Source organism: Canis lupus, chromosome 22, assembly GCF_011100685.1.
Source record: "Canis lupus familiaris isolate Mischka breed German Shepherd chromosome 22, alternate assembly UU_Cfam_GSD_1.0, whole genome shotgun sequence".
Lineage (NCBI taxonomy): Eukaryota > Metazoa > Chordata > Mammalia > Carnivora > Canidae > Canis > Canis lupus.
This window is the reverse complement of record NC_049243.1, coordinates 34,536,547-34,550,965: the sequence shown is the minus strand read 5'-3', so window position 1 is coordinate 34,550,965 and position 14,419 is coordinate 34,536,547. Positions and strand designations below refer to the sequence as shown.

The following is a 14,419-nucleotide window of genomic DNA, read 5'->3' as shown; positions in this document are numbered from 1 at the left end:
TCAGATATCTGAATATCTGAAAGGCTAGTGAAGCAAAAAGTAATAGGAAGTATGAGTGTTCCCCACATCCTTTCACCTCCTATTTTTAGGTGCCAAATTTTATGTGTACACGTTAACATCCAGCTAAAGATAATAATTTTTCATCCTCTAACAGTTCAGTGAAGCCAAGTAATTAACTTTGGGCAATGAAATGTAAATAGTAATGGTGTGGATTACTTCGGGGTCATCTCCTTACAGATAAAGCCAGTTGTTCTTGATTCTACATTTTTCTTTCATACTGTCTAGGAAATGGTGAAAATTAGAGCAAATTTGGGAGTTTGGTTTTGAGGACAGCAGCACCACCATCATCCCCTCAAAGCTGAAAATTTTGTTCTAGTATTTTACTGAGTGAAAATAAACTTATATTTAAGTTAGTTTTTTGATGATCTACTTGTCTTAGTAGCTTAGCCTTTAGCCTGCCTAATGCACTCGATTAAATATATTCTACTATGTGTGCCTGTATTTTCAAATTAAATAAGATCTATAATGAAAAAGAAATCTATCTTTCTAAATATATACATATATACTAAAAAGAAATAAATATGGGTGATATGCATAGTACATAAATCTATTTAACAATACATAGTAAATAATAATCACTAGTCATGTCATGAGTTACTTCCAGATATGCACTCTGGCTAGAATATCAAAGAAATATAATGAATCAGGACTCAACATAATATTTTTTATTTTCATTTTGGCTAGATTTCAGTAAAATATTTTAGGACTATATCTCTATTTATATGACCCGAGTTTCATTCATTTTCTAACTTTTTTCTTTATCCATAAGTACAATTAGAGTTTACATTGAGAATTCTTTTAAATAAAAATACAGCAATTTATAATGCATAAAAATTTGGTTAAATGAGTTACTAAGTATCTCATGGTAAAAAATATCTAACTCTTAATACTTGAAATAATAAAAGAACATACCAGTGGGTTTTCATTAAATTGTAATGAAATTTTAGTTGCTATGGACAACATAATTCCTTAAATCATGTTATATTGCAAATGCAGTTACTAGTAAGTTGACAATAACAACTTCTATTTTGTAACACCCTCCTGACAAACATTCAAGTTTAGTAAAAAATGAAAATATTTTAATATTTTAATATTAAATAAATCACCAAGTTTCCAGATCCAAGTCTAAAAGATTTGTATGTCTTCATATTAACCTGCAAGTTTCTATTTCCATAAAATAGAAGAAAATATAGTTGGATTTTTAAAATTTTAGGTGTGGAAGAAACACTGAACTTCAGCCCTCAATTTACAAGGATGCAAATGGAATTTTTTGTAAGTTATAAAAACATTGTCTCTTTCCACATATTGGTGGGGCAGAAGTAGGTTCAAAAGCCATGTATTTAGGTTTCAACTAAGGATAATATTCTTTCATTAAATCCTCATTTCTTATTTATCTACCTTTATATATGTTCTTTGTAATGTGTTTTCTTTTCAGTGAGAAATTTCCTTTTCTGTTATTTTAAATTTATGTGTTAACAATGTTGTTATGTAACGTGTGATATTAAACTATTTTGTAATTCTCATAGTATGTGAGAGAGCTCCCAGCTTTTGAAGAAAGTATCAGTAAATGCATTTAAATGTTAGGTAATAAGCTGACCCTGCTTTTTCAGTACACAAATCTTCAAAGGAAAAATTAAAGTTTGGTTATGGTACATCTATGCATTTCAGTAATAGTGCTTTGCTATTCAATTTATTACCTTGCTTTTCAATGTATTACTCTAATTTTTGCATAATGTGGCTAAGAATCATGGTAGAACAATTCATTAATTTTTGTCATTTAGATATTACCACTGACATTTTATTTTATTTTTTATTTTTTTTTTACCACTGACATTTTAAAGATAGGATTCTATCACTATGCATGAAGCTCAAAGAAAAAAAAACTGAACTTCTTTTCCTCTTTTGACTAAAATTAGTACTCAGAAGGAAAAATCCAACTTCTTTGAGCATGCAGGTCGGGTCTAATGTAGATTTCCTATTAACTGTAGTCTCCTAGCATTTGTATGCATTATATATGAAGTGAACAAACTATTACTATTACCTCAACCAGAAAGGAATAAAACTAGTGAACGTATTTTGTATTTTCCGTTTTCTCCCCTTACCTTTAAAGGTATCTTTTATTTCATTTTTACTGCTTAGTGGTTTATGTGACACTGATTGAAAAGCAACTCAAAGTCAACCCAAAAGTGTTAGAATTCAAAAGAACCAGAATTTAATTCTTTTGGTGCTATGATGAATGAATATTAGAATTAGGAAAAAAATGCTTTCTTCACATTTAGACATATAATAGTGTGTTTATGTGGATTTTCAAATAACAACTCCCCCCTGAACATTATCAGGAAATGCAGGTTTTTTGTTTTGTTTTGTTTTTGCAAATGGAATCAAAGAAATATTCTTGATTTGAAAAAGGCAAATATATATATATATAAAATAAAAGGCTCAAAGGTATATTCCAGCTGTGGGGAGGGCAGAAAAGGTAGGACAATTGTGAAGTTTACAGATGGAATGATGATAAAATATCTTACTAAGCAACTCTTCAGAAAGATTGGTTAATTATGTGAACATAAACTTTTGGAAATACTGTGTATAACTTCAATATACTTGAGCTTTATATAAATTACTTGCATATCTATAAACATGATAAAGAATGAATTTCAGCATTCTGGAAGAATGTCTTGATAAATTACTAAAAACATACATTTTTTTTTATTACATTAAAAAAAAGGGAGATCATGCATAGTTATAATATTGTCCTAAATCTAACTAAAGGTAAGTATGCTTTGAGTATTTGGTGGCTTATTTGTCATAGTGGTAATATTTTTATTCGTATTAATTATAAAATCTATACTAGACTCAGAAATGAAAGCACTCAAGCATCTGACAGACCTCCCTTGATAATGGGAAAGATGTAGTCTTATGGACAATGACTAGAAGCTTCCAAAGTGGAGTTTGCTTTGTGTATGATCATATTGAAGCAGTACCTTAAATATTACTACGATTCAATAAAGCTATATGGTAAGATGGTGCTTCTTTTAATTAATACTATTTTAGTAAACAGTTTTAATTTCACAGCAAAATGGAGTGGAGGGTACAGAGAATTCTCATATACTTCCTGTCCTCCTCACACAACACCTCCACTATTGACCTTTCACATCATAATGGTATACTTGTAACAACTGAACCAAAGTTGGAACAGCATTGTCACCCAAAAGCTATAGTTTACCTGAGGGTTCACATTTGGTGCTTCACATTCTATGAGTTTTAACAAATGTATAATGACATTGTGATATCATACAGAATATTTTTACTGCCCTAAAAATCCTCTATGCTCTGCCTATATTCCTCCCTTCCTCTCTTCAATCTCTGGCCACCACTGATTATTTTATATTTGACATAGTTTTGCCTTTTCCAGAATATCATATAGTTGGCATTAAATAGGATATGACCTTTTCACATTGGTTTCTTTCTCTTAGAAATATGCATCTAAGGTTTCTCCATAGCTCACTTATTTTTAGCTTTGAATAATATATCTTTGTCTAGATACAAGCAAATTTATTTATCCATTTGCCCTCTAAAGAGCATCTTAGTGCTTCCAAGATTTGGCAAATACAAATAAAGCCTTCTCTGTAGCTAAGATATTTTCATTGTCTGGCTTCTTTCGAGTGTTTTTCCACCTACCCTATTTTATGAAATGTGAATATGAAATAACTTGATAATGTTTTATGAAATACGGGTATGATATATCTAGTTAATGTTTTAGGGTTCGTATTTCTGGAGTTCTCTGAGCTTTATAGGCATGTGGTTTGGTGTTTAACATTTGGGGAAATTCTCAGTCACTATTACTTCAGCTATGCTTTTGTTCTTTTCTTTCTTTCTTCTCCAACTGGCATTCCTATTACGTGAATGTTATGCCATCATAATTGTTCCACAGTTTTGGAGGGTTCTATTTGTTGTTTATTTTTTCAGTATTTTCTCTTTGCTTTTCAGTTTTGGAAGTTTCTATTGTCATACTCTTAAGATCCAGATTCTTTCTCCAGTTGTGTCCAGTCTACTAATGAGACAATCAAAGGCATTCCTCTTTTCTCTTACTTTGTTTTATATCTCTAGCATTTATTTTTGTCTTTTTTCCCCGTTAGAATTTGCATTTTTGCACTTACAATAGTCATCTGTTCTTGCATGTTGTCTGTCCACTTTTTCCATTAAAGCCCTTAATATATTAATCATAGGTTTTTTAAAGTTCCTGTATTCCTGCCATGTCTGATTCTGCTTCAGCTGCTTTTTAAGTCTCTGTAGACTGTGTTTTTGCCTTTTAGTATCCTTAAAACTTTGTTGCAAGGTGGACATGAAGTACTGCATAATAGGAACTGCAGTAAACAGGTCTTTGGAGATGTAGGGGCAATGTGTGCAGAGATGGAAAGTGTTCTAAGGTCCTATGATTAGTCTCTGTCTTCTAGTGAGCCTTTGCCCCTAAACTGTAATCTCCACCAGGGCTTCTGAGGTTTTCCTGCTTAGATGGAACAGAATGCCTAAAGAGAGATGGTTCTGGGTACTTCCCTTCCCAAAGGTAGGTTAGTCTCTGAAAAAATATCTTCTCCTGAGGTCAAGCCTTATTAAGAACAGAATGACCTAATTATGTATTTAAAAACATTATTTTTTTTTCTTCCCCTTACCAGATGCTGGAGGGTTTTGTTTTTTGTTATTTGTTTTTTGTTTTTCTCCTCTGATATTCTCTGGCAGGATCTGGTAAGGCACTTGAAGTAAAACCCATAAAAACATGAAGTCTCCCCTCACCCACCCATGATGAAGTCCCATTGTAGTTTTTATCTCTTGGGCTTGTCTACATGGAGCCTCTAGCAATTTGTCAACTGCAGTTGAAATGTTCCTACTCGTGCACTGGTTCCCAGGGAGATTTCTGCTCTGGGCAGTTGTGATTCTCTGTGTCCACCTGTCTATCTAACTTTGAGGGGCAGTGTTTTGCCCTATGACTTCGTTTCTCTTCCAGATCTAACACTAGTTATTGATTTTTCAGTTTGTTCAGCTCCTTACTTGCTGTTAGAATGGAGTGGCAACTTCTAAGTTCCTTATAAACTGGACTGCAAACTTTGGGGATTTTTAAAAACAGTATATTTTAGATTGCAATAAAATTACATTATGAAGTCTCCCTTCTCCACCTACACCATTAAATATCAGTCACACAGCAAAATGAATTCACATAGCAAAATATGACAGGGTTATTGTTATTTATACATTCTTTCCAACCTTTTAAAATAATCTTAAAATGTTATAATTTCATTATTATTATATGACTGAAATTCATAGTAATAAAGAACTATTAGCCTTTATACTAAATTTTGAGAAATATTATACACTTTACCATGTTTTCTTTTTTGCACTTTATCATGTTTTACTCAGAATACAATTATTTGTCCTTAAGTGAAAATATTTCATTCTGATACTTGTAAATGATATATTTAGTGCTATTTTTGTCAGTCATCCTATTATATTTATGATTTATTTGGTCCTCATTACATTCTTTTATTGGTAAAAACCTAGTTATGTTTGCTTTTATCTGTTAACTTCCAATGCATAAACTCATTAAAAAATGCATCTGCAAATATATTTTAGTATGTATATACAAAGAACTTTTTTCTGTTGCAAAACTACAGAGTAGCAGCCAGTGGGGTAGGAGGGAGGGTTTGGGTTATTTTGATCATTTTTTAAAAGGTCCCTGAGGAGGAATGAGAATAGCATGATGAAGCACCAACCCACTGGGTGTCTAGAGGATCTTCGCTGGGCTGGGCTGTGGGCCAGTTGTGACATTATTGTGCTAGGCCCTTTCAGAATGTTTCTAAAATGCAGATTCTGTCCTGCCACTTGGAGAGGCTGGCTCTGTTGTGTCAAGCAAGGACACTGCCAACATACCATCATTTTTTAACCTTTAAATTTCCTTGAATCACCAAAAATAGCCATGAACTTTAGCAGCTAAAATATGCTAGCAGTATCCCTGGTGAAATGGTTCCTATCTCTCATGTTTCTCCATCTGCTCACACTAAAATTGGGGCATTTTAGGACAGGGAAATCTAAACGTCTCTCTGCTATTCATTTTTTAAGTTTAGGGGTCAGTCTTCAATACCTTATTGATTTAAGGTTATACAAATGTGTAGTATGTTATGTGTTTTCAGTTCAGGTGCAGATTTTTTGTTTGTACATTTATTTGGTAAATTAAGAATTTAACTGAATTCTAATAAAAATAATAATAAATTTCCCATAGGTTAATGAATAGATAAACCTAGACTAGAAAATATTTAAATAAAATTATTAGCACTTAAATATTTTGATTTGCCCTACAAAACCCTGTGATGTTATTTACAGAAATATTCCAGCAACTAATTTTAGTGATTTTCACTAATCCTATTCCATGAATCTACTTTCATAAATGTTGACCTTTTATTCACCTGTAAACTGCACTAGTATTTATTTCCTTCAGTAAAAGCATTGCTATGATATAATTTCTGTGACATCCAATATGTTAAGATGTCTTTTTATAGTTTCTTTTCCATAAGTATTTTCATTTATGTGAAAATTTGGGGGTCTAATCTTTACCAATTAAGATTTTGTTTGGCAAGCCACAGGATGCTTCATTCTGAATGGTTTAAACAGGTAAGAAAAAAATAAAAATAAAAAAATAAACAGGTAAGAAAAAAAATTCCCTTAAACATCAAGATAAATGGAAGTAGGCAATCCAATGCACCATAGCCTCTGATTCCACCGAAATCACATTTTAAATTCTTGATAAATTAAAAGTGGTAGGCTCATCTTTGCTCTTGAATCTAATTGTAATTTTCTAGATTGGTAACTTGTGACAAAGTGAAATACTACATGAGGTGAGATAAAGTATCAGCTACTAAACACATGTTCTGGGCTTCCATTTTTTTTTTTTCTCCCATCACTTACTAATAATACACCTTTTGGTATAAATTGCTTACATACCCTGAAGTTTAGTTTACTAATCTGAATTAAAAATGGAAGATTGTAAGAGATTTATAAATTCATTAGTTTATTTAAGACATTATTGAGTATCACCTGTATGCCATCTAATGTTAGAATATCAGCCAGACATTTGCAAAGACCAGATGGAGCTAGAGAGTATTATATAGACAAAATAAGTCCATCAGAAAAAGACAAATACCATATGATTTCACTCATATGTGGATAAAACAAATGAAAATAGAGGGGAAAAAAGAGAGTGAAGCAAATCAGGAAACACACTCTTAATTATAGAGAACAAACTGAGTGTTGCTGGAAGGGAGGTGGGGGATGGGTTAAATGGATGATGGGGATTGAGGAGGACTCCTCAATGTGATGAGCACTGGGTGTTGTATGTAGGTGATGAATTGCTAAATTCTACACTTTAATATTACACAGTGAGTTAACTAACTGGAATTTAAATAAAAACTTGAAAAAATAAATATATAAATATGAGGCAAATGTTAATGAAATATCTAGAATATAGGCACTGAACACATTTTAGTTTTCCAGTAACACAACTTCATTTGACTTCACTTATAGAAAATAAATCAGTTAATTTATTTTCAATTTCTATTAATATATCCACCAGAAAAAAAATTATATACCTGTACTTCTTGGAATTTTTGGGGATTCATGCAAATGCAAGTTATTTATTTTGCTAACAGAAATCTCAAGCTGGCCACATGTGTATTCAGTAATAAATTATAAAATCTTAGTTATATATTAAAAAATAGAATGAAAAATGTAGCAAAATAAAAGCCATTTAATTCCTGTAATTTAAATGTATTTCCTTTATTGACATCATGATAAATTTACTATAGAGAGTTCAGATGAACATGTTACTCCACTCATCAATGTGTTCAACCATTCATGCTTCAAATGCCTGTCATATTTTTAAGTGAGGATAATTATTATAGTTTGTCTTTTAGTCTATGAATATGATACAAAGCAAAAGATTTATAAATAAACTACAGTTTCTGGGAAAATAATTTAAATTTGATAAGAAAAATTCTAATAATAAGTACATTTAGTTCAATTGTGGCCAAATAATCTCACCTAAATTCTTATGGTCCACAAATTTCTAAGGGCATAAACTGAAAGTAATGTTTCTGACTTATATATCCACAATAACATAGAGATATAAAATGTGCCAAAGGCATATCAAATTTATCAAGGAGGAAGAAGTAAAGAGAGTTGGAAAAGTGGTAACTGCTGGATTAAGGGAAGAGAAAACAGCTAATAACATTCATAGAGGAAGATATGGACAAAAGAGGGGTCATTCTATCCAGCACATTGAGAGGCTGAGATGACTAAGAGCAGAAGTTAGATTCAGGATGAAAAAAGACAGTCATTAATTTAAACTATTCCTAGAGAGGCGTTGTGTCGACTGGTGACCCCATTCTCCATGCAAAATCTCTATAGGCAGGTGTATAAGAATAAAAGATTGATTGTTCTGAAGAAACTACAAGGCCCTGAGCAATTTTTGCCAAAATGCTTGTATTTAGTACTTTCCAGAGTGAAGCCCCCTCCTGTATGATGAATCAAAGGTAAAGCCTATCAGTTGAAAAGCCCCCTATAGTCACAGAACACTCAAATATTTGTTCATTGTTGTTATATCCCTTCAAATCAATTACAAACCACACATTATATCATTATTGTTGACTTAGTGTAAACTACTGACATTTTATAATAAAAATTACTCCTCTGTCTTTCAATGTATTTAATGAAATATTAAAAAAGTGATCTTATACTCATTCATTTAAAAAATACATGAATAAAGCATTTTTAGAAAAAAAATATTTTAGGAAATTACTTGTAAACCAATAATAATCTTACCTACAATATGATAGATATTACAGTAAGGTAATAGAAATATTGATCTAAAGGAAACTGATATAGTTGTATGGACAAAAGATAATTAAAAGTGCATGCATAAACATATGGGCATTTGTGCTTAAATGTACAGTTCTACTGATGTCAAAAAGAATTAAGAATATAAGATAACCATGAGAGAACATCTACTTAATATAAAAACATATGGAAAGAACTAATAAAATAATGGCGCTACATGTTCAAAAATAATAATATTGTTATTAATCAATGAGCCTGGTATAAGGATAGAGAACAAATATGAATAGCAAAGACACACAAAATTCTAAAGAAAAAATAATAAAAGTATCCAAAATGAAGGGAGAAAAAGATACACAGGAGGACAAAATATTTACACTTTTAGGGCATGCTTACACACGGACAGAACTCATCATGTACTACTAATTGGAAGACAGTAAGACCCAGACCAGACAAACCACAGAAGTTCAGAACTCTAAGGATAAGAGAAATTTTAAACTTATCTAAAGAAGACAAAAGAATATCATAATGTTACCAAGCAGCTCTTGAGCAACACAGGATAATACAAGAAGATATATTCACTTCAAAATTTCTGAGAAAACATAATTCAGTTGGATATTAAATTCTATATCCAAGCCAATACTCAATCATGTTTATTTCTAGATTGCTTATAGATATGTTTAATTTCAATATCATAAGAAGATCACTTAAAATCTATATAATATATATTTATTACATATTATATATAATATATATTACATTTATACCTAACATATAATATTGTATAAAATGTGATCTATATTCCATTTATGGTACATATACATTATTTCAGGATTACTTATATATATATTATAGGATATATATAATATTTTACATATCTATGGGGGAAAAATGCACAAGGGGAGGAACAGAAAAAATAAGAATATCTACAATGAGAAGAGTGGATTCAGCTCAGGAGAATAAGAAAGGAAGTTCACTACTATGTTGTTCAATATCCACAAAGAATTCTTAGTAGAGGTTCAAACAGATTTATTCAGGACATCAAAAATATAACAATTGAAGGGAAAAAAATGATAGGTTTTGATGTGATAATCTCTGACTTAAAAAAATTAATAAGAACATAAAATTATTATTCATGGGATTTGAAATTTTGCATGTATTCTCATGTTTTCTAAATCCCTAATTATTATTTTTTTTTAATTTTTTTTTATTGGTGTTCAATTTACTAACATACAGAATAACCCCCAGTGCCCGTCACCCATTCACTCCCACCCCCCGCCCTCCTCCCCTTCCAACACCCCTAGTTCGTTTCCCAGAGTTAGCAGTCTTTACGTTCTGTCTCCCTTTCTGATATTTCCCACACATTTCTTCCCCCTTCCCTTATATTCCCTTTCACTATTATTTATATTCCCCAAATGAATGAGAACATATAATGTTTGTCCTTCTCCGACTGACTTACTTCACTCAGCATAATACCCTCCAGTTCCATCCACGTTGAAGCAAATGGTGGGTATTTGTCATTTCTAATAGCTGAGTAATATTCCATTGTATACATAAACCACATCTTCTTTATCCATTCATCTTTCGTTGGACACCGAGGCTCCTTCCACAGTTTGGCTATCGTGGCCATTGCTGCTATAAACATCGGGGTGCAGGTGTCCCGGCGTTTCACTGCATCTGTATCTTTGGGGTAAATCCCCAGCAGTGCAATTGCTGGGTCGTAGGGCAGGTCTATTTTTAACTCTTTGAGGAACCTCCACACAGTTTTCCAGAGTGGCTGCACCAGTTCATATTCCCACCAACAGTGTAAGAGGGTTCCCTTTTCTCCGCATCCTGTCCAACATTTGTGGTTTCCTGCCTTGTTAATTTTCCCCATTCTCACTGGTGTGAGGTGGTATCTCATTGTGGTTTTGATTTGTATTTCCCTGATGGCAAGTGATGCAGAGCATTTTCTCATGTGCACGTTGGCCATGTCTATGTCTTCCTCTGTGAGATTTCTGTTCATGTCTTTTGCCCATTTCATGATTGGATTGTTTGTTTCTTTGGTGTTGAGTTTAATAAGTTCTTTATAGATCTTGGAAACTAGCCCTTTATCTGATATGTCATTTGCAAATATCTTCTCCCATTCTGTAGGTTGGCTTTGAGTTTTGTTGACTGTATCCTTTGCTGTGCAAAAGCTTCTTATCTTGATGAAGTCCCCATAGTTCATTTTTGCTTTTGTTTCTTTTGCCTTTGTGGATGTATCTTGCAAGAAGTTACTATGGCCGAGTTCAAAAAGGGTGTTGCCTGTGTTCTTCTCTAGGATTTTGATGGAATCTTGTCTCACATTTAGATCTTTCATCCATTTTGAGTTTATCTTTGTGTATGGTGAAAGAGAGTGGTCTAGTTTCATTCTTCTGCATGTGGATGTCCAATTTTCCCAGCACCATTTATTGAAGAGACTGTCTTTCTTCCAATGGATAGTCTTTCCTCCTTTATCGAATATTAGTTGCCCATAAAGTTCAGGGTCCACTTCTGGATTCTCTATTCTGTTCCACTGATCTATGTGTCTGTTTTTGTGCCAGTACCACACTGTCTTGATGACCACAGCTTTGTAGTACAACCTGAAATCTGGCATTGTGATGCCCCCAGATATGGTTTTCTTTTTTAAAATTCCCCTGGCTATTCGGGGTCTTTTCTGATCTAAATCCCTAATTAACAGGACTTTAGTTTTATTTTTGATTTTCAATATTCGTCTTAATTTAATATTTTCTATATGAATTTCAGAGATTACTTTGATTTTCTAAGTGTCATAAAACTAAATGTGAGAAACAAGAACTTGTATTTGGAATCATTAGAAATGATAAATATAGAAATCCTAATTTCCTAATCATCTTATAAATGAGACAAAATAGTCAAAGATATTTATTTAAATCTTCTTAATAATTTTAAGAACCATTAACTTTGAAACCATTTAAAATGATTTCCTTTTTGTAGTGAAAAAAGTAGCTAAAGTTTAACAATTCCTTTTTTTCTATTTTTTTTTCTCCCGTGAAATTAAAATTATATTTAATACCATCTAATAATACCATCTATTGGGCAGCCCGGGTGGCTCAGCGGTTTAGCGCCGCCTTCAGCCCAGGGCGTGATCCTGGAGACGTCAGGCTCCCTGCATGGATCCTGCTTCTCCCTCTGCCTGTGTCTCTGCCTCTCTCTGTCTCTCATGAATAAATAAATAAAATCTTAAAAAAATAATACCATCTATTAATACTCCTCTATGGAACAGTTCTGGTTCCTCTTGTGATTATAGTGTGACACACAGTGCTCATCTATTATAGTCATTCACATAAGTAATGGATATACTTTGTTTTTTTTACAATACATTAATACTATTTACTCATAAAACATTGGAATATTAAATGAAAGATTTAAACTAACACTGCTTAGTTATTTTTATGTGCTTGATATTATATATGGTTCTTTTTTATGTAATGTGATTTAATCTTTAGAATAAATATTTGTTTTCACTTCTCAGTTAATCACTGGACATCTAATGAAGAACGAAATTCAACAAACTCCAAAATGCACCAAACTTTCATGGCATTTACATTTTACAGAAAAACTGGTGGATAACTCTCCTTTACTCCCATTTTATCCACTAGGAAACTGTATTTCACTATTGGTTTGGAGACTTTTGTAAGCAGATGTCAGGAGATAGATGCTTCCTTTTGAGCTTCAAGTGAAGTTTCTTGCAATCTTATGCCATATTCAAGAAGATAGAGACAATCCTAGTTTTAAAATTCACATCTGCATTAGTCAATGAACTGCTCACACCACCAGCCTTTAATTTCTGCAGATTCCTGATCATAATGAGCTTAACACTGATGTGGTCATCAGCCCTTTCCTTTAATGTCCATAAAGAACATATAAAACAATTGGGTTTTAATAACCACAAAATCCAAAGAAATGCAAATAACTAGAATTAAATATTTAAAAACTACAGTTAAAATTAAACTATTTCTGACATCACGAGCTCTTATCTATTCTTGACTCTCATCACTCTTCTGCTTTCTCCAGCCTTCATGTTCATGGAGATGGCCAATGCAGAGCATTTTCATTCACTGTATGCTACCAAGCCATTTCCACAGAGTCTCCACTTATTTTTGAAGCAGTTATTTTCATAAGCAGCTTTTTACCAAATCCTAAGTTTCCAAACATATACTTTCATAAAATCAAATATCTAGTAATAAAACCAATATTCATATGCCTCCAAACTGCATAGACTTTTCACTATATTTGCTCCCTTAAACATATTAATAATAACAATAAATTATGAAGTAGAGCATAGGGGATGACCTTTATAGAGCATAGCTATGAGGCAAGAAGAGCGTAGCATATAAACATTCTACCTATGATAATAGCTAAAATTTATTGCAATTACTATGGACCAGGCAATATGATAAGATATGCATTGATTGTTTTCTGACCTCCTTAAAATGTCCTTAAGAAACAAATATTGTCATTCTCCAGCACCAAGAGCTACAGGATTGTCCCATTCATCGTAACAGATCTCCTAAGGTGTCATTATGTCAACCAAGTCTATCCAGATTGCAGAGCTTATTGTGGTAACTACTATTCTACACTATTGGCATCTCATGTAAAATGTATAACAGCATTGCAGATTATGCAGAGGCAGATAATAGGGTGCTGAGACATCAAATAACTTTCCCAGGTGACAAAACTGGTAATGGTGAAATTTCTAAACATAATCTTTTCATGTAACTCTGAACCTTTGCTCATTCCACTGCATCATGCTACTGTTTAAATCCATGCCATTTCAGCTTTTAGCAACGAGGGTTCATCACATCTACAAGTCCTAATTAGATTTAGTCAGCCTCTTTTCTCTGGATGAGGCCATTGTAGTGTGAAGCCAAAAACCCCAGTGATCTGTAAATGACATTAACTTAGGCTTATAATGTATCCCAAGCATGCTATTTAAAAATGTGTCGTCTTTTAACTTTAAAATATGAGCTATCGAATGATATTAAGTTTGAAAATAATGGTCTTTCAGCATCTCAGAATGGCATTACCTGATGGACATTTTTACAATGAAGGAAATCTTTTTTTTAACTTAAGTAAATTTCTTCATAGTTTATCTTATTATTTCATTTCTTCTTGTTTTTCATTCATTACTTTATAATATATTTGGCCTTTCAAAAAGCTTATTTTCTGAAGACAACATGTATAATGTGATAGAGTTTAATGTCATTAGTGATAGATTTCTGGTGGTTTCAAATAGATTTTTAGATTTTATTTTCTTACCATAAAATAGCAAAGTTTGTCATGTTAAGTGTTATGTTATGGATCATTTCACTGACACTATTGATTCAGTATGGATGCCAGGCTCAGCCCTCTAATAAACTGACATTGTTTTTTTCTTTTTTTAGGTATTACAGTGTAGACCTTACAATTTGTTTTTCACATAAAATTAAGCATTAATATA

At 32.3% G+C, this 14,419-nt stretch overlaps 1 long non-coding RNA gene across 3 annotated transcripts in view; it reads left to right on the top strand.

Annotated features, from left to right (window-relative positions):
• The window catches only part of LOC111091669, a 355,249-nt gene that overhangs the window by 302,407 nt on the left and 38,423 nt on the right, over window positions 1-14,419 (top strand). The window contains exon 7 of one of the 3 annotated variants that reach the window (XR_005376439.1): window positions 1,274-1,398. The exons of the other annotated variants lie outside the window; for them this stretch is intronic. This is a non-coding gene — a long non-coding RNA (uncharacterized LOC111091669). Of the gene's footprint in view, window positions 1-1,273; window positions 1,399-14,419 lie in introns of those variants that run through there. 3 annotated transcript variants of the gene reach the window in all.